We start from the raw sequence: 22,176 nt of genomic DNA, 5'->3' as shown, positions 1-22,176 counted from the left end.
GGCAAAGATGATGGAGTGGTTTGCCATTTTCTTTTATAGCTCATTTCACCGATGAGGAAACTGAGCAAAAAGGATTTTGCTTGCCTATGGTCATGTAACTAGTAAGTGTCTGAGGCCAGATTTGAGCTCAAATCTTCCTGACTTCAGGCCTGGCACTCTATCCACAGCACCACCTAGCTGCCCAAGAAATTTTATTTTGCAAACAGTGAGATAACAATTTCTTTGACATAAAAAAGTTTAAATATTCATCTTTTGTTTTTTAAGCCTGTAAAATCTTTTGAATTTTTTTGAGTTTTTAAATTTTAATTCTTATTATCTTTCTGTTTTTATACAATCTTTATTTCCAGACATATTCATTCCCCCTTCATATTCCCAGGGAATCAGCCCTTTTAAGAAATAAGAAAAAAGAAAGAAGAAGAAAAACAGTTTAGTAAAATTAACCAACATATCAGCTGAAACTAACAGTATGTACTCTATTCTATACCCATAGTACCTTTGCCAAAAAAAAGAGGGTGTTGCATTTTCCTCATCTTTTCTCTGATCATTATAATAACGAAGCATTCAGTTTGGTTTACTTGTTCTTTTCACTTATATTTTAATCATCATGCATATTATTTTACAGGTTTTGTTTGCTTTGCATCATTTCATATAAATCTTCCATGCTTCTCTGAGTTCTCAATTACATTCATATACCATAATTTGTTAGCCATTCCCTCATTCATGGGAATCTGCTTTGTCTCCAATTTTTTGCTAAAACAAGAAGTGTTGTTATCAGCATTTTATTATTAAAAGAGGTATCCAATGTCTCTGACAGATTGCTGAAATTGTATTTGAGGTCATATTTGAACCCAGGTCTTACTGACTCAAGTCCAGTGCTGTATCCATTGAGCCACTCAGGTGCCTAGTTGCCTGCATGCTGATGACATAATAGTTTACTTAGAAACTCACTAGTAAATAGTAAACAAACTAAGACAGTATATTCAATATCTTGTTTTGGTATTGATTAAATTTTTCAAAAAGAAGTTCATATTTACCTTCAACTTCCTTCATTACATAGTTCAGGTGTTTGGTTGTGGGCTTTTTTTGTGCGTGTGTTAAGCTATTTCTAGCGAAAGAAAAGTTGTATAATTGAAGTGCAATTTATCATTGGCCCCACTTAGCACCAAGATAAAACTGTTCTCTGTCATTTATTTCCCATCTCAGACTTCTCCCCCTTTTCTTTGTTTTAAGATTTAAATTTATTTATTTATTTTTAGTTTTCAACATTCATTTCCACAAGATTTTGAGTTCCAAATTTTCTCTCTATTTTTCCCCTCCCCTCCAACCTGAGATGGCATGCTTTCTGATTACCCCTTCCCCCAGTCTTCCCTCCCTTTGATCATCCCCCCTATTATCCCCTTCCATTTTACTTTCTTGAAGGGCAAGATAGATTTCTATACCCTATTGCCTGTATGTCTTATTTCCCAGTTGCATATAAAAACAATTTTTAAACATTTGTTTTTAAAATTTTTAGTTCCAAATTCTCTCCCTTCTTCCCTCCCCACTCACCCCCACTGAGAAGGCAAGCAGTTCAATATAGGTTATAAATGTGTAATTATGTAAAACACTTGCATAAGTCATGTTGTGAAAGACTAACTATATTTCCGTCCATCCTATCAGGGACTCAGGGAAGTCCCTGCTTTTACTCTGCCATTCCTCTGCCATTATTCTGTTTTCTCCTTTGACTCTGTCCCTTTTCTAAAGTGTTTGCTTCTGGCTACGCCCTCCCTTCTATTATTCCATCTCCCCATCTCCTCCCCCCCTACTTTGCTGTAGGGTAATATACCCAATTGAGTGTGTATGTTATTCCCTCCTTAAGCCAAATACATTGAGAGTAAGTTTCACTCATTCCTTCTCACCTCCCCCTTCTTCCCCTCCATTGTGAAACCATTTTCCTTGTCTCTTTTATGTAAGATAATTTACCCCATTCCATCTCTTCCTTTCTCCCTCTCCCAATACATTCCTCTCTCACCTCTTAATTTTATTTTGAGATACCATCCCTTCATATTCAACTCATTCTGTGCCATCTATCTATCTGTCTGTCTATCTATCTCTCTCTTCACCTCTTCCAACTACCCTAATACTGAGAAAGGTCTCATGAGCTACAAATATCATCTTTCCATGTAGGAATGTAAACAGTTCAACTTTAATAAGTCTGATGATTTCTCTTTCCTTGTTTACCTTTTCATGCTTCTCTTGATTCTTATATTTGAAAATCAAATTTTCTATTCATCTCTGGTCTTTTCCTTAAGAATGTTTGAAAGTCCTCTATTTCATTGAATGACCATTTTTTCCCCTGAAGGTTTATACTCAGTTTTGCTGAGTTGGTGATTCTTGGTTTTAATCTTAGCTCCTCTGACCCCTGGAATATCATATTCCAAGCCCTGCGATCCCTTAGTGCAGAAGCTGATAGATCTTGTGTTATCCTGATTGTATTTCCATGATAACCAAATTGTTTCTTTTTGGTTGCTTGTAATATTTTTTCCTTGACCTGGGAATTCTGGAATTTGGCTACAATATTCCTAGGAGTTTTTCTTTTAGGATCTCTTTCCAGAGGCAGTCAGTGGATTCTTTCCGTTTCTCTTTTACGCTCTGGTTCTAGAGTATCAGGACAATTTTTCTTGATAATTTCTTGAAAGATGATATCTAGGCTTTTTTTTTTTATCATGGCTTTTAGGTGTCCAATAATTTTTAAATTATCTCTCCTGGATCTATTTTGCAGGTGAGTGGTTTTTCCAATGCGATATTTCACATTGTCTTCTATTTTTTCATTCTTTTAGTTCTATTTTATAATTTCCTGATTTCTCATAAAGTCATTAGCTTCTATCTGCTCCTTTCTAATTTTGAAGGAATTATTTTCTTCAGTGAGCTTTTAGACTTCCTTTTCCATTTGACCAATTCTTCTTTTTAAGACATTCTTCTCCTCATTGACTTTTTAGACTTCTTTTGCCATTCGGGTTAATCTATTTTTTAAGGTGTTATTTTCTTCAGTATTATTTGAGTCTTCTTCAGCAAACTGTTGAAGTGATTTTCATAACTTTCTTGCATCACTCTCATTTCTCTTCCCAATTTTTCCTCTACTTCTCTTACTTGATTTTCAAAATCCTTTTTGAGCTCCTCTATGGTGTGAGACCAATTCGTATTCCTCTTGGAGGCTTTTCTTGTAGGAGCTTTGACTCTGCTGTCCTCCTCTGGTTGTATGACCTGATCTTCCTTGTCACCAAAGTAAGATTCTATAGTTTGAGTTCTTTTACGATGTTTACTCATCTTTCTAGCCAAACACTTGACTTTCTAACTCTTTGTCAAGGTAAGACTCTGCTTCCGGTAGGGATAAGTATACTGTCCCAGGCTTTAGAGATTTTGTATCACCTGCTCAATCCCTCACCATCTCCGGGCCCAGAGCTCCAGAAGCAGCCTCTCCTGCTGCTGCTGCTGCATCTGCCCCTGGCACACCCCCCTCACCACCTCTGCCCTGGGTTTGGGGCCAGACCCGGTCAGATAGCAGCTCCTCTTTCACCCAGGTCCCACAGAGTTTTCCCACTGAACTTTTTGGTGTTTGTGGGTTGAGAAGTCTGGAAACTGCCACAGCTGCTAATGATTCAGTCCCCTGAGGCCTGCTCCAGCCTGTCTGTGCTGATGCGCCCACAACGTATTGCACTTATCTCCCTGACCAGTGTGAAAGACCTTTCTTGTAGACTTTCCAGGTGGTCTTGGGCTGTGGATGTGTTTCATTCTATCTTTTTTGTGGGTTCTATAGTTCTAGAATTTGTTTAGAATCATTTTTGGTATTTGGTATTTGGAGAGCTTTGGTGAAGAGCTCAGGGAAGTCCCTGCTTTTCCTCTGCCATCTTGGCTCCACCCCCTGAATGTTTTTTTTTAGAGATAAATGTTTGCTTTTTTTTTGTGGTAAGCTTATTAATTCAGTTTTAGGATATTATATGAAAATTAAAGTTCAAGAGTATTTAGTATAGATAAAGTGACTTCTAGGTGCTGTGAACACTATGCAGAATATTTATGAATAGCAATATCCAATGAATGGACAGATGTGACGAGGACTATAGTACCGTGAGATGCTACCAACCATGGAAGGCATTAAAAACAAGGGACTAATTGAAATGCAGATAAGACTTGATATAGCCTCTATAACTATCTGCTTTCCAGCTTCTCATTATGGTACTGTCCATGAATGAGAAGAGTGAGAGTTAACATTTGAGGTTTGTTTCTGTTTTTGTAATACTTAGAAATGTGGAGGCTTAGAACATCAGGAAGGTGAGAACAGAGATGAAATAGTCCCAAGTGGAAATAACAGCCAGGATGATGATAATTGAAGAGGTAGAGTGGGTGAGCAGTTTTATAGGAGTGGAGACATAACTTATGAACCGTGATGTGAGGAATTAAAAACTGAGTGTGGAGAAAGGTGGGTGTGAGTCAGGCTAAAAGTTTCTGACAGGTGGGTGAATTTATTAGCCTTACCTGAGATAATCTTAGGCGTTCAAGAATATGTAGTTCTTTAGAATATATAAAGTCGGGGTACTTTGGGCCTATAGAAATATAAACTTTCTAGAAATTTTGAAGCCATAAGGGGAAAGTGATTTCTCTTAATTTAATAGTGAAGGATTTATGATTTCACAGGTGTGGGGACTCTCTCCATGAACCAGTCTATAACCTAGTAGATATATTTTTGAGAGTGACCAGAGGCTTGTAGGGATTAACTGATTTGACCATGGTTCCAGAGCGCATTTGTGCATGTGTGTGGGGGGGGAAAGGGAGGGTAGTGGAGAAGATGAATCTAATTTCAGCACTCTGGTCAGTACACCACATGTGTTATTTCTTCTTGTTGTGAAATTTTTTATTTTGATTTTAGGAAATGAAAAGGGACGTTTTAGAACAAACTGAATATAAAAAAAAAAAAATCCTGCTTATATAGCCCCACAGTCTTTTTATAGATTTAGCAAAGTAAAAATATACCCTTCATAATCATGAAGTTCTCATACTTAGCATAATTAATTTTAAGATGCAATTTATTTAGATAATTTCATATTTCTATTGAGTTGGCTGTCAGATGCTCTTAATTTTTGTCATAAATGGAATTATATAAACTGTTGGACTTTAAGCAAGCTAGCATGTCTTTACCAGTTTATGAGACTTACAAAAAGTATTTAAACAGAAGAAACCATTAAAATATGAGAGTAAAACAAAGTTTTTCTTTATAGAATGCGTGATGACGTTGTTAAGGAACACTGTATAAATTCCTTAATGCCTTCTCTTCCAAAGTTAACTTAACAGTCAATGATTTCTGGAAGATCTTAAGTGGGTGAAATAGCTGAATTTGAAGGCAGAGGACATGGGTTCAAATGTTACTCTCACCTAATACCTATGTGATGTTGCATGATTCATGTCACTTCTTTGGGTCTTGGTTTCTTATTTGTGAAAGGGAGAATTGAACTAAATGACTTTTTGACATCTCTGCTGGCTCTAAAGCGAAGGTCCAGTGACCTCACCAATAAGATTATGTAGCTGATTTTGCCACAAAAGAATTAAATCATGGCTTAACATATGTTGGTTATTAAAAATCCAATTCATTAAAAATAATTTAATATTCTGAATTCTGTTCAAATTTAAACTATTGCTCTTTAATAAAGAAGTCTGCCTACTTTCTGGAGTATTTATTTAGGTCATGGGATCATAAAGAACCAGAGTCTCATTTTTCCTCTAACTCCAAACCTCTTGGACTTCAGTTAGGCAAGCCAGGGTGATATGTTCATCATTTCTAATCTCTTTTGGAATAAGAAGATATTGTTATCAAAAAGTCTTTCTATAATCTGTCTTTTGGAACCTGTTCAGAGATGTAGAAACTTCCCTGCAGATTTCTAGATCAAAAGACAGCAGGAGACTTTCTCTTCACTCCACATAGCTGCCAAAGGGATTTTTAAGTGCAAGTCTGATCGTGTTATGTCCCTACTCAAGTTGTGCTGGCTCCATATTACTTTTAGGATCAAATATAAACCCTTCTTTGGTATCCAAAACCCTGCATGACCAGACCAGACCCCAGTCTGTCTTTCCAAACTCACTTTTCATTATCCCCCTGAAAGTAAACAGTGGTCCAGCCAGACTAGGTTTCTTACTATTCCACATACATAACTCTGAGTTTAACTTGGACCCTCCCCCCTCATAGGAAGCTTTTTCTGATCTTCCCAGATTCCTTTCCCCCAAAAGTCTAGTGCCTCTAGTTTGCCTCCTTCAGTTAGATTGGGTAGTTATTGAGGGCAGCGGCTACTTTGCTTTTGTTCTTGTTTGCCAGGTGCCTAGTTTGTGGTTAAGACTTTGTAAATGCTTCATTGATGATCGAGGCGTAGAAGGTAGGGCAGTCTCTTTTCTTCTCTTGTAGAAATGGCAGTGTCCCTGGAAGAAGAAACTAATATTGTTCTTTTTTAAAGATAGTGTTTTATTTCTTTCCCCAGTTTTATATGTGTGTGTGTGTGTGTAGATATATATATATATATATATATATATATATACACATACACATATATATGTCAAGAAAGCTTTTATCATTCATTTTTGCAAGATTTATTAGTTCCAAATTTTTCTCCCTCCCTCCCTGCCTTTCCCTCCTCCCCTCTCCACTTCTGAAAATGGTAGGTAGTTTGATATAGTTCATACGTGTGCTGTCATCTAAAAAGATTTCCATATTAGTCAGAGTTGGGGAAGATGAAACAGATAAAAAAAGTAGTGAAAAAATGTGCTTCAATCTGCATTCAGAGTCCATCAGTTCTTTACTTGAATATGGATAGCATTTTCCTTCACGAGTCTTTTGTCCTTGTCTTGGATTATTATGTTGCTGAGGAGAACTGATCATAGTTGATCATCGCACAGTGTTTTCCTGGTTCTGCTAATTTTACTTTGCATCAGTTTGTACAAGTCTTTCCAAGATTTTCTAAAATCTGCTCTCTTTGTTCATCATTTCTTATTGCACAATAGTATTCCATTACATTCATATACCACAGCTTGTTCAGCCATTCCCCAAATGATGGACATCCCCTCAATTTCCAGTATTTTGCAAAATAGGGCTGCTATAAATATTTTTAGATCCTTTTTCCTTTTTTATGATCTCTGGGATACATACCTTAGTAGTGGTATTGCTGGATCAAAGAGTATGCACAGTTTGGTTGTCCTTTGGGCATTGTTCTCCAGGATGGTTGGATCAGTTCACAACTCTATCAACAATGCATCTGTTATCCCAATTTTCCCACATTAATACTGTTCTTCATTTGACAGCTTTTTCTCTGATTTGCTCTCAGAGTATGGAAATTTATAGTGGTGTAGTGTCATAAATGGTTTTACATAAAAAGTTTTTCCCAGTGTTGAGTTTTTAGAAATAATTTATATGATGTAAGGACTGAGGAGCAATAATTTACTGAACACTTTAGCTTATCATTTTATTCATTATAAAAACAAAACAAGATCATGGTTTAAGTTTTATAATTTCTCAGGGAACACTTCAAAAGTTTTTTTCCTGGATTTTTCCATTTTTTTTCTCCTAGGCCATCAAATGTTATAGGTTCATAGACTTAATTGCAGAAGAGATCTTAGGGATTTTCTAGACTAGTTCCTTCTCATTGTACAGATGAGGAAATAACCTCAGAAAGATAAAGTGATTTATCATAGGTCACTCAGGCAATAGGAGCAGCTGTCTTGGGATTAGAATCCAGGTCTTCTTACTCCAAAGCCAGTACTCTTTCCATTGAGGTACCCCATCACTCCCCTCTCCCCCTACACTCCAAAAGATTAAAATAGACAGTTATTGATCACCTATATTGGAGGTTTCAAACATATGGCCCACAATACTCCCAAATGCAGCCTGAACCAGTTAAACTATGATTGGGAAATGCTTAGTAGAATAAGTCAAAGTACAACAAAATGTAGATAATATTACATTTTAAAACTAAGTCAGGATACCGCGCACAAGGCTATGTGTGGATTAGTTGCCTTTGTTTCTATTTGAGTTTAACACCACTGACCTAATGCTGCTAGGGGAAGGAGACTATACTTTCCTTTGTAGACTCTACTTTCCTTTGTAGACCTTAAGGGGGAAACTCTTGAAGATTTTTTGGGAGGGGAGTGACATCAGAAGGGAACATTTGGAATTTATAAAATTATGAGAATATGATGGCAGGAGGAACTAGTTAAGGGACTGTTGCTTTAGGCCTATTGATAACCTGAACTGAGATGGTGCCAGTGGGAATGTCTCGAATGGGACAGATATGACATAAAGGATCATGGATCTAGAGTTGAAAGAGACCTTACGTCTCATCTACCCCCTTCTCCATAATACATACAAGCAAGGAAACTGAGAAGCTCAGCAGCTTGGCCATGTTCACTCAGGAATTAGAAGTAGGATTTAAAGTAAGACCTTTTGACTGCAGACCTAACATTTCCCACTGTACCATGTTGCCCCCCAATCAACAGGACTTGTTCACATTCTTTTAAAGCTAGTATTTAATAGCACTTTCAGATTTGCAAAACAATTTGTAAATATTATCTCATTTTATCCTCATAACAACCTTGTAAGGTAGGTGCTATTATTCTTCCCATTTTATGGATGAGGAAATTGGGGCAAACAGAGATTATAACTTGGCCAAGGTAATTTATTTAGTGAGTGTCCAAGTGGAATTTGAAGTCAAGCCTTCCTGACTCCAAGTCCAGCTTGGCTCTCTTCTCCTCACTCCTCCCCCCAGATGTACACGCATATGCACATACAAATATATATATAAGCATTTATATTCATATCTGTTTCATATTTGGGTCACAGATTTTGTTCTCAGTCCACAACTTTGTCACTTCTGTAGACAGGTTGTTTTTCTTTTCTTCCTTTACTTAAAGGCTGACCTTGCTTCTGTCCTGTTCAGTTCCCATTCCCCTAATTTCCTGGTGCCATCTGTCTCCTATAGTGATCTAGCCACTTCTCTGATAAATAAGTGGTCCTTGTTTTCCATGCCCCAAAGTCCTTCACACCATAGTCTTGTTAAGCACAGAACAAGACTCTATCCTGAGATAGTATTGATTTTCTATTTTTCTTTTGTTTGTCATATTCTTACCTATTACTGACAAGTTACAGGTAGTTGCCATGTAACATAGATGGTTTCAGTATTTTGCTCTGAATCTTTGTTTGACTTGCTTTGCTAGCTAAGAGTATTGTTTCATCAAATTTTTGAGTTGCTGATGTAATTTCAAACCACTGTCTAATCTAGAGAAATTTCTGGGTAGGAATTAATCCTAGTCATCCATTCTGTCTTGGAAAGATTTAATATTTTTGCCTTTTGCATTAATTGGTGATAAAATCTACAGTAGCATGTCTGAATTTATACGTACTTCACTATATTAATTAGATATGTTCCTAAAGAACTGGTTTGAAGGTTATGTCTTTCAAAGTCACTATGAAAGTAACCCAACTTTTTGGTACCAAAACCTAACAAGTTCTTGTTCATTTAATAGACCTTTATTAAGTATCTACTGAGTATAGAGTATTGGGCGAGGCACTAGAAATGCACAAATTGTTTTGAAGTTAAATGCTTAAAGGGGCAAAAATAAACAGTACAGATGTCCTCCAGTAAATTCATGTTCTAGGACCCCTCTGGGACATGGAAGGGAGAAACTCTGGATTTGCTCATAGACCACCATGCCAGACAGCATAACTCTGGCAGGGCCTACCGTGTCAAAGAGATTTCAAATATGAGTCCAGTGACAGACTCTTTGTTTGTCCTTAGGATTAGCTGAGCTATAGCCAGAGAAGCACATCACCAAAAAGAAGGTGGCTCAGCTGATGATTTAATTCTTTGACCATAACCGCTCCTGAAGTATTCTCTTAAGGTGTGGAGGGGTTGTCATCTGTATGGGTGAGGGATGTATACTCATAAGGATGAAATCAAAGATACTTGAAGGACTGAAGTAATACAAGTATAACCTGCTTTAATATAATGAGAAAAAAAATATTTAATGAGCATATTACTTGGCTCTATAAAAAGGACACAACTGCTATATTACTTTAAAAACAGCAGTTTCTCCTTCTGCACCCACCCCAAAATCCAAAGGATGAGTATGTTTGTGGAACCTGATAGATATTTACAGCACTAGAATTTGAGTTCCTATCAGAAACCACTTTCCCTTTGGCCTAGATCTATGTCTGTTGGCTACTGTTTGTATTCCTGGGTCAGCAGGCTGCTTCCTGAAATCAGCAGTTTCTTGAATCTTAGTCAGAAAAAGGTCCTTATTTCCATGTCTGTTTATTTTTGCTTCATAGACACTTATTCTGATGAGGGACAAATCTTTTCCCTTTCCTGGCTTAGCTTTCCTTAGCTACCACTGAAATAGGAGCATAGAGTTGGAAGGGATCTTGGATGTCACTGCATCTGTAAAACGAGGAGGTTGGAGGGAATGACCTCTTAGGTACCTTCCACCTCTAACTCTGCGATTCTGTGTTTTAGTCCAGAGCTGTAATGAGGGCGATGTGGAAACAAGAGGGCCCCAACTTGACCCTGCTGGAGTGGGGGGAAGTAGTATGACTACAAGTCTACGGAAGAGAGGGTGATGTGGTTGTTACAGGGACAAGATAGCTCACACTCCTGCCTCCTCATTCATACACACATACACGCGCGCGCATACACACACACACACACACACACACACACACACACACACACACACACACACACACACACACACACACACACACACGGAGGGCAGGGGGAGTTAATTTGTACCAAGATCTTGGAGATGTCCAACCCAAACGGTCCTGTGCTATAGGGGAAAAGCTGGTTAAGTTCCTCTAAGGAAGTTTTTTAGGCTGACTTGTTGTAAATCAGGCCCCAGTAAGCTAGTCCCAGGTGTTAGCAGAGAGGTCTGAGAAGAAATGGGGACCAGGATTTAGGCACCTAAATCAATGCCACCTCTGCCATTACCCAGAGGATGAGCTGAACGAGAATCTGTGGACCTCTGCCACAATCTCCCATCTCTTTCCATAACATCCTTGGAGGGTCCTGGCCCGTTGCCTGCCCGTATGACCTGGCCTTTCCTTCCCTGCTCCCTGCCCCCAATTTAACAGATGCATTGTATGTTGCCTGATGGCAGATAGAGGAAGGAAGGAGAGGTATGTGGGTGGTGAAAGTTTTGTGGGCAATCCTTCTCCCACACTAGCATCTCATGACCCAAGACTGACCAAACACTTTAATTAGCGAGAACATCTGATGAAAACATGAAGCTATCCCTTAGATCTCCCTTTCACAAACTCTCAGGAAAGCTCTCTATACTTTTTCATCCATCTGCTTTCTTCCACATGTCTCAACCCCTAGCAGTCTGGTTTTCAACCCTCTCCACAATCACCAGTGATGCTCACTTGCTAAATCCAGCATTTTCTCAGCCATCATTCTTTCTGATCTCTGCAACTTTTGACAATGTTCACCAAATACCCCTTCCATCTCCCAGAGGTGGATATTTTCTCTATCAGATTTTTAGGCACAAAACTTTCCTGCTTCTTTTCCTCTTCTCTGGCTGATCCTTCTGTCTCCTTGACTCTTATGCAGAAATGTACCTCAAGGCAGCTCTACACTTTTTCTGTCAATGATCCCATCAGTTCACTTGCAATCGGTTGTTGAATCTATGCTGATGATTTCCAGCTCAGTACACCCAGCCCTAATCTCTCCCTTGAACCGCAAGCCCACATCACCAATTAATTGCCTATTGGTCATCACCTCTAAATATCCCATGTGTGTCTCAAACTTTGTAATTTTTAAAAAATTTTACACTTAAATATAAAATGAAAAAAGAAAAGAAAACATTGCCATATATACAGCAGACCATAAGAGAGGACTCAACATAAAACAATAAATTTCTATTTCAAGAAAACTTATATAATAAATACTGTACATTGTTTTCAAAGCTGCCCAGCTTTTCTATGTTTCTTTGTTGGTTTTCTTTTGTTTTCTGTATACTTTTTATTTTTCCCCTTCCCTTTCCCCACCCTAAAGAAGGCTACAATTAAGTGTGAATATATATGCATAAACATAGATATCAATCACCATGTGCACATATATGTAAGACTATACCATGCTTATTTCCTTCTGTCATCTGTTTCTCTTGAGGTGTGGGTAGCATCTTTCTTTGTAAGTCCAAGTCTTTCTGTGTTTTTCTAAAATCAAACCACTCATTTCCTACACCACAGCAATGTTCCTTTCTGGATTCAAACTGTTTTTTTCATAGGATCTTTGAGATTAGTTTAGGTAATTTTAGTAGTCAGAATGACTTGGTTGCTCAAAGTTATTCTTAAAACAATACTGCTACTACTGTATTGAATATTCTCTTGTTCTGCTCATTTCACTCTTCATTATTTCGTGGAGGTCTCTCCATGCTTTTCTAAAATCATTGATCTCATTTCTTATAGCAGAGTAATATTTTATCATGAACAATTTGTTTAGCCATTCCCCAGTTGGCAGGCATCCCTGCAATTTCCAGTTCTTTGCTACTACAAAGAGAGCTGCTATAAATATTTTAGAATGTGTAGGTTCTTTTCCATTTTCCCTAATTGTCTTGGGAAATAGTCGTATAGTGGTATTGCTGGGTCAAAGGGTATAGGCAGTTTAATAACTCTTTGGGCATAATTCCAAATCTCTCTCCAGAAAGGTTGGATTAGCTCATAGATACACAAACAATGGATTAAGGTCCCAATTTTTCCACGTGTACATCTCAAACTTAACATGTCTGAAACAGAACTTATATATCTTTCCCTCTAAAGCCACCCTTTCTCCAAACTTTCCTATTCCTATTGAAACCACCACTATCTTTCCAGTCACTCTTCATCAGTTTATACAAGTTTTTCCATATTTCTCTGAATTCTTATTTGTCCTTTCTTACAGCACGATAATATTCTATTACACTCACATATCAAAGTTAATTTCAAAACTTTTTAAGTACTATGTATCAAGGTGAAGGTGATGCTATTATTATTTCATGCTTCTTTCCTAGCTTTATATATAGAATGTTCTTCATGGAATTCCTATACTCCCATTTGGGAAACTGCTCCTCTTTCTGTGGCTACAGCTGTTTTGTCTTGTCCAGGTTATGTTCTAAGGGATTGCCCATTTACAGTCCATTGGCAGGGCCCTCCAAACATGAGAAGCACTTTTTTGTACTTGGGTTGTAAAATAAACAAGTTTGAGTTCTATTTGAGGCTGAAATCTCTCTTAAAAATCACATGTAAGAGGTTTATCATTTAAACTATGTGTTTATTCCCCCCTGATATAGAGGTTTTATTTCCTTGGCCATGGTTCGAGAAATTCTTGAGTTAACCATGTAGTTTGTGTTAGAATACCTACCTTTGACCCTAACCCTCAATTCCCATACTTATCTCAATTGGGCTGGGCTGGCAGCTCTCCAGCATGCCCCACTTGACTTCAGAAGTAACAGTATGCATTTGTCCTGTGGCCTGTTGGGATTGGCAATAACTGTATTCACAGGTAAAGTACAATGGGTAAGAGAAAGAAAACACTACATTTTATTGGCTTTTCATTGCAGAAATCACCTATTTCCCATATTAGGCATTATGAAATCTGTTCCCTACTGTTTGTGGCTATCAGTTTGTATAATCCTAACAGTCCCTTAGAATTGACTGCCACTTTGTAGATTTAAAGAGGAAAGGGACCTGAAAAGTCATCAAATCCAGGTCCTTCATTTTAGAGATGAACAAACTAAGCTGAGAGAGACAAGAAAAGATACACCTTTGTCACCTCTTGCTTAGACTATTACAAGAGTCCTCTGATTGTTCTGTCTACCACACAGCTGCCAAAATAATTCTCCCAAAACACAAGTCTGATCATGTCCCTCTCTAGCTCAAGAATCGTTTGTGGCTCCCTGTTACCCTTAGATTAAGGTAGAAACTACTCAGTTTGACATTGGAAGGCCTTTACAACCTGGTTCCAGTCTACCTTTCTAGCCAAACTTTATTGCTTGCCATTCTACATGCACCACACTCCATCTCTCCTCTCCATACTTTTTGTACAAGCTGTTCACCATGCATGGAATATAATCCCACTTCTTAGAATTCCTAACTCCTTTCAATACTTAGCTTAAGTTATCAGCTTCTTCATGTAACCTTTACTAACCTCCTGCCTCTAAATGATTTTGTATTTAGTATATGTGTATTTTGTATGCACTTATGTGTACATGTTTTCCTTTCAATAAAATATAAGCCCGTTGAAGTGATGGACTGTTTGATTTTTGTCTTGGTAATAGCTAGCAGCTAATATAGTGCCTACATACAGAAGGTGCTTAATGAATTGTTGCTGACTGATTTACATGATTCTTTCTACCAAATTGGCCTCCCTTTTGTTCTTTGGCAGTTTCACATGTAAAAATAAAATAGTCCCTGCCCTCAAGAAGTTTACATTCTATTGGGGGGAGGGAGAAACATATTAACATTTCAGTCCATACAAAATAAAAACAAGGTAATTTTTTTGGAAGGAAGAACTAACAACTGGAGATTAGGAAAGGTCTCATGTAGAAGAAGATGCTGAAGCTAAGACTTGAAGGAAACTGGGGATTTCTCTAAGGATCTAATCTATTCAGTTCTGCACTATCCTTTCCTGAATTCCCTAGTCCCCTTATCATATCACTCATTATGCCTAGCCAGGCTTTATCCTGGAATCATTTTTGTCATTTGTTATCTTTGCTCCCACACATGTGCTGCTGAATGAAAATCATCCAACTGTTCTATGTAGAGGCACTAAAAATTTATGTTATATAACCTCACCTGAGCCCTCACTGCTGCTAGGCAATCCTCCTATACATACTTCCTTATTAGCTCACTATCCCACTTTCCACAATGGTTCTTCCAGATCTTTTCATCCCTCTTCAAAACTCATGGCTCTCCTCCCTTCCCCTCCCCCTCAGCTGAGAACATTGTCTTATATTTTATAGAAAAAAATAAGGCCATCCTCAACTCCTAACTGTCTCTTAATCCCTATATCCACGCTTTTGCCAAGGTCTGTTGATTTCACCTTTGTTACAGCTTCCAAATATGTCCTCATCTCTCCTCTAACACTGCCACCAATCTTGTACAGGCCCATATCACCTCATGCCTGCATTATTCCACTAGCCTTCTGATGGGTCAACTGGTGGGTCAATCTCTCCCCACTCCAGTCCATCTTTTATTCAGTCATTAAAAGCTGAGAGGACAGCCTCATTTTTTTAGTGGAATCCTATACTGAACTAGTTGTCAAATAGTAAAAAGTAAGTGTACAGACCACCAAGTTAAGAATTGATCTAGGCCAACACTATCATTTTTAGAGAAATGATTTACCCCAGGTCATACAAGTTGTTAATTATAGGACTGAGATTCATGAAAAAATCTTCTCACTTCAGATCTAATGCCCTTTTACTTTTGCTGTCATGTCTTACTTCTGAGATTAATTTAGTAAGATTTTTTTTTCAGGGAAAGGTCAAGGTTAGAACTCAGAAGTCAAAAGACTACTACAAGATAAATGGTCAGAGGATATGAACATTTAGTGTAAAGGAAACAAAAATTTTTAATAACTACTTAGAAAGATGGTCCACCTACCTAATAATAAATAATTTGTGATGCCACCAAATCCATCAAATTTACAGAAATCTAGCAATAAAGGTAGTTGTGGAGAGCCAGGTACTCTCATTGCATGTTGTATTTTACAGGAGAATTGATAAGGCAGTTTGCAATAAAAGTAACAGAAATCCTGACTTTTGACTCAATAATTCCGTTATTGGGAGTATACTCTGATTTATCAAAAACACTGATATGCACAAAAGACTGTCTGTTAAGCAGCAGTTAGGTGGCACAGTGGATAGAACACTGGTCCTATAGTCAAGAGACGATGAGTTCAGATCCAACCTCAGACATTGACTAGCCTGGTCACTTAATACTGATTTCCTCCCCCTACCCCCCCCCCAAAATACTCTTTGTTCTAAGCCTTTATTAACATTATTTGTAATCACAAAAAACTAGAAGCAATAGTAGAGAAGTAGTTAAATTGCAGTATGTTAGTATAGGTAGATATAATACAACGAAGAATGAGAAAAGTAGGACAAATGTATAGAATTCAGAAAAGCGCTTTATGAAATGATGCAAAGTAAAAAATGTGGAACTAGAATAGAGTACATACCTATAACTACCAAGTAAGAGGAAAAGTAAATGAAAATTAATAGACAAAAAGTTATGATTGAGACTAAGAGGCAATGACTAAAAAGTAATAGTATTTCATGGAAAATATTAATTAAAATGTAAATGCAAAGCAAGTATCATTAGTTGTATTTATTCAGTATTAAATTTATAATGAAACATTTTTGTACAAAGGAAGAAGAGAGATTCTGCCGCTCTAATTTTTTATTCCCTAGATTTTTTATTCTTTATACCCTAAATTTATTTTGAAAGGCAACTTGGTGAGGTAAAAAAAAAGACTTCTTGATTTGTGAAAGAGGACCTGAGCTTCAATCTCTATGAAGCTTACTACTGTACAATTTGGGCAAGTTGTTCAGTCCTTTGCTTCCCAATTTTCTCAGCTATTAACAGGGGTCGTTATCTACTAACCTTTCATCAATTGTATATATTTCTACAACAGCAAATCTATTGCTAGAAGAGAGAAAAATTTTCAATCATATTTTAAAATAAAGAAATAGTGGAAACTCCTTTAGAGAACTCTTAGTAACAGAAATTAAAAATATAATTATCGTTTTTTTGGTAGAAAATGGCTTTTTACGCATCACTTTTGAAGTATTTTATTTTGTTTGTGTTTTTACTGATATCTTGTTTATTACATCATCATAGTTATCCCTAGTATCCCTCCCCCTCCTCTTCCAGAGAGCTGTCCTGTATGATAAATAACATATTAAATATATTTTGTTTCATTGTTTCCCAATTACATGTAAAAAAATTTTTAACAATCATTTTAAAAAATTTTGAGTTCCAAATTCTTGTCCACTTTCCATCCCTCTTCCTTCCTTGAGAAGGCAAGCAATTTGACATTGATTATACATGTGAAGTAATGAAAAAAATTTCTGTATTCGTCGTGTTGCAAAAGAAAACGTAGATTAAAAAAACAACCCCAAGAAAAATAAAGGAGGAGAAGTATGCTTCAATCTGTATTCAGCTATATTGTTTAAAAAACTGACAAGAAATATAAAATGTAAAGACAGTGTTTGATTCAATCTGCACTCAGTGTTCATCACTTCTCTATCCAGAGAATAGTATTTTTCTTCATGGGTCCTTTAGAATTGTGTTGGATCATTGTACTGATCAGAATAGCTAAGTCATTCACAGTTCATCATCACAAAATGTTGCCCACGGTACAATGTTCTCCTGGTTCTGTTCATTTCACTTTGTATCAGTTGATGTAATTCTTCCCAGGTTTTTCTGAAATCATCCTGCTTGTCAATATTTGTAGCTCAATATTATCCCATCATAGTCATATGCTACGACTTGTTCAGCCATTCCCCAGTTGATGGGCATCCCCTCAATTTTTAATTCTTTGCCACCACAAAAAAAGCTGCTATAAATATTTTTGTACAAATAGGTCCTTTTCCCTTTCCCTTGCTCTTTTTGAGATATAGATCTAGTAGTGATATATTTGGGCAAAAGGGTATGTACTGTTTATAGCTCTTTGGGGGCAGTTACAAATTGTTCTCCAGAATGGTAAGACTAGTTCACAACTCCATCAACAATGCATCAGTGTCCCAATTTTTCTGCACCTCCTCCAGCTTTTATCATTTTCCTTTTCTTCCCTGTTAGCCAGTCTGATAGATAGGAGGTGATTTCTTGAGATATCATTGAGAGTCATTTAGAGCATTTTTTATATGACTATTAATAGCTTTGATTTTTATTATTTTGAAATTGCCTGTTCATATCCTTTGACTATTTATCACCTGGGCAATGGCTTTTTTAAAATATAAATTTGGCTAGTTTCCTATATATTTCTCTTTATCAGAGAAACTTGTTGAAATTTTTTCCCTAGTTTCCCATTAGCCTTTCAGTTTTGGCTAAATTAGTTTTGTTTGTGCAAAAGCTTTTAATTTCATATAATCAAAACTATCCATTTTACTTCCCATTATCCTATCTCTTGTTTGGTCATAAATTCTTCCCTTATCAATAGATCTGATAGGTATATTTTTTCATGCGCCCTCAATTTACTTATGTCACCCTTTATTACATTTTTGTCATCTTTTCCAATTTTCAGGGTGTGAGATAAAACCTCAGTGTTATTTTGATTTGCATTTTCTCTTATTAGTGATTTGAAACATTCTTTTGTGTTGTAAATACTTTGTAGCTTTTCTTTTGAGAACTATTTGTTCATAACCTTTAACCATTTACCTTTTGGGAAATGGCTATTAGTTCTATATGTTAGTTATTTATGTATCTTGGATACCAGACCCTTATAAGAGAATTTTTTTTTCACCATTCAACATATTTCCTTCTAATCCTAGGTGCATTAATTTTGTCAGTGAAAAAGCTTTTCAGTTTCATACAATTCAAGCCATCAGTTTTATCTTTTATAATTGTACCTCTTATTTAATTAATAATACATCTCCTACCCATAGGTGTAAAAGCTCTACTAAAGATCTAATTCTCTTAAAATGTTTTTATTATCTGATCATTAAAATTAATATTATGAATCCATTTAGAATACAGTATGGAAATGTTAGTCTAAGCCTAATTTCTGCCATACTACTTTTCAGTTTTCCAAGCAGTTTTTAACAAATAAAGAGTTTTTTCCCCCAAGGGTTATTTATATTTTCTGCTTTATCAAACACTGAGTTATGGAGTCCTATTTTTTTCTGATTCTCCTTTGTCTATTCTGTTCCATTAATTTTTGTTCCTCTCTATTTTTTAACCAGTACCAGATGGTTTTGATAACTGCTGCTTTAGGGGCAGCTCTGTGTGCGTGGATAGATCGTCTGCTCTAGAGTCAGGAGGACCTGATTTTAAAATCCGGCTTCAGACGCTTACTAGCTATGTGATTCTAGGCAAGTCACTTAACCCCAATTAGCTCCCTCTGAAAAACCAAACTAAAACAACAAGAGCAACAAACAATATAATTTGAGTTCTGGAAGTGTCATTCATCTTTCATCCCTAGCTCTTTTCATTATTTCCCTTTATATTCTTGATTTTTTAAAAAATGAATTTTGTAATTATTTTTTGAAGTTCTGTAAAATAACCTTTTGGTAATTTGATTGGTATAGCATCAAAAGTATAAATTAATTTTGGAAATATTGATATTTTTATTATATTAGTGCAGCTTTGCCAGGTGCACAGAATATTCCTCCAGCTATTTAAGTTCTTTATTTCTTTGTACTTTGTAATTGATTCTGTACAAGTCTTTTGCGTGCTTTGATAGTTTGATCCCCAGATATTTTATATGTTTTGTAGTTATTTGGAATTGGATTTCTCTTTCTGTTTTTGCTTCTTGGATTTCGTTCATATAAAAGTGCTATTGATTTTTTGACGGTTTATTTTTGTAGCCTGTAATTTTCCTGAAGCTATTGTCTCAGTGTCTTTGCTGATTTCCTAGGATTTTTCAAGTGCACCATCATGTCATCAGCAAATAGATGTATCTATTCTTTGCCTTTCTTTATTCTTTTAATTTCCTTCTCTTGTTTTATTGCTGTTGCTAGCATTTCTAGAACTATGTCAAATAATAATGGAGAAAGTGGGCATCTTGCTTTCACTCCTATTTTATTAGGAAAGCTTTTATTGCATTTCTTTGATAGGAAGAAGCAATTTATTTCATACATAATACCTCACATTCTCACTCTGAAAATCAAAATCTGTTTAATACATGATCTCTAAGATCTCTTCGAAATCTTAATCTATAATCCTATGATGTTTTATCTCAATAATCAATATAGGCATAAGTAATTACAACTGCCAGCTTTAGGGTTAATCAGTTTCTCTCTCTCTCTCTCTCTCTTTCTCTCTCTTTAATAGGTTCCTCTGTCTCTATCCCTTGGATTTTCTGCTGCCAAACTTTGAGTCATTCTGGCTCATCTCTCTCCCTTCTATTCCAACTAGAAGCTGTTAAATAGGTTTAATGAATTGCTTTTCTTGTGCTTTGGTCCTTTTCCTTTACAGTAATTTTTCTTTGTAGATCTTCATGATACAGTGATTGGATCTATTCCAAAATCAAAGATCCTCCAAATAGGAACTAAAACTTAAAAGTAACTTGGCTAGAAAGATTTATTTGGATTAATTTGTTAAACCTCATAAAATTAATCCTTTAAAGGATAATCTTATTAAGCAGTTTCAATATGTTTACAAAAATTTTAATTCAACTTTTTTTCTTTGATTATATTGATGCCTTCTGACTCTGCTTTAGAATCTCAAAATGCTAGTCACCTTTTTTTTGACCAATTCTTTTTCAATATAGTATTTAGGATAATTTGAGCATGCATCAGCTATTACTTATTAAGAGCCTTAGTGTGCATGATTATTAAATTGTATAGCTTGTATTGTATTTTGGATACTTAAGAAATTTGATTGGAGCTGTACCAGATCTTAAATTCTATTATAAAGCAGCAGTCATCAAAACTACTTGGTAATGGCTAAGAAATAGAGTGGTAGATCAGTAGAATATATTAGGTATGCAAGACACAACAGTCAGTGACCACGGTAATGTATTATTTGATAAATCCAAAGCTTCTGGGATAAAAATTTACTATTTAACAAAAACTGCTGGGAAAACTGGAAAATAGTATGGTAGAAACTAGGCATCTTATGCCCTTTACCAAAATAAAGTCAAAATGGGTACATGATTTAGATATAAAGACTGATACTGTAGGCAAATGAGGAGAGCAAGCAATAGTTTACCTGTCAGATCTATGGAAAAGGGAAGAATTTATGACCCAACGAGATAGAGAACAGTATGAAATACTAAATGGATGATTTTGATTACATTAAATTGAGAAGTTTTTGCACAAATAGAGCCAAGGCAACCAAGATTAGAAGGGAAACATGAAGTTGGGAAACACTTTTTACAGCCAATATCTCTGATAAAGTCCTCATTTCTAAAATACATAGAGAACTGAGTCAAATGTACAAGAACGCAAGTCATTTCACAATTGATAAATGGTCAAAGGATATGAATAAGCAGTTTTCAGAGGAAGAAATTAGAACTGTCTATGGTCATAAGAAAAAATGCTCTAAATCATTATTGATTAGAGAGAAGCAAGTCAAAGCAGCTCCCAATGTACCACATCACACGTATCAAATTGACTAACATGACAAAACAGGAAAATGATAATGTTGGAGAAGATGTGGGAAAATTGGAGCACTAACGCATTGTTGGTGGAGTTGTGAACTGATCCAACAATTCTGGAGAACAATTTGGAACTATGCCTAAAGGGCTATAAAATTGTGTATACCCTTTGACCCAGTAATACCACTTCTAGGTCTGTATCCCAAAGAAATCATAAAAACAAGAAAATGACCCTATGTGTACAAAAACATTTATAACAGCTCTTTTTTCGGTGGCAAAGAATTGGAAATTGAGAGGATGCCCATTAATTGGGGAATGGTTATAGTCCATGAATGTAATGGAATATTATTGTGCTATAAGTTGATGAGCTGGCAGACTTCAGAAAAACCTGGACTTATATGAACTGATACAGTGAAGTGAGCAAAACCAGGAGAATATTGTATACAATGACAGCCAGATTGTGTGATGAATGACCTTGATAGACTTAGCTCTTCTCAGCAATGCAGTGATCTAAGACAACTCTAAAAGTCTCATGATAGAAAATACTATCCACATCCTGAGAAAGAACTTTGGAACCTGAATGCAGATAGAAATATGTTATTTGCTGTTCTTTTCTTTTGTTGTCTTTTTTCTTCTTTCTCGTGGTTCCTTCCATTAATTCCAGTTCTTCTTTACATCCTGACTAATGTGAAAATATGTTTAATATGAATGTGTAAGTAGAGCCTATATCAGATTGCGTGCCATCTTGGTAGAACAGAGAGGGGGAGAAAATTTAAAACTCAAAATCTTATGGACATGAATGTTGAAAACTAAAAATAAAAAAATTATCCAAAGAAATTTGATTGGAAAAATCAATTTTAAATTTAACTCC

The 22,176-nt window shown here is 36.2% G+C and overlaps 1 protein-coding gene across 5 annotated transcripts in view; it reads left to right on the top strand.

Moving 5' to 3' along the window:
• Positions 1-22,176, top strand: part of ABHD12 (abhydrolase domain containing 12, lysophospholipase) — a 141,677-nt gene that overhangs the window by 54,821 nt on the left and 64,680 nt on the right. The gene's annotated exons all lie outside the window — the stretch shown is intronic.

The sequence above is a fragment of the Notamacropus eugenii genome, chromosome 1 (genome assembly GCF_028372415.1).
Source record: "Notamacropus eugenii isolate mMacEug1 chromosome 1, mMacEug1.pri_v2, whole genome shotgun sequence".
NCBI classification, from domain to species: domain Eukaryota; kingdom Metazoa; phylum Chordata; class Mammalia; order Diprotodontia; family Macropodidae; genus Notamacropus; species Notamacropus eugenii.
This window is presented reverse-complemented; position numbering and strand designations above follow the sequence as displayed.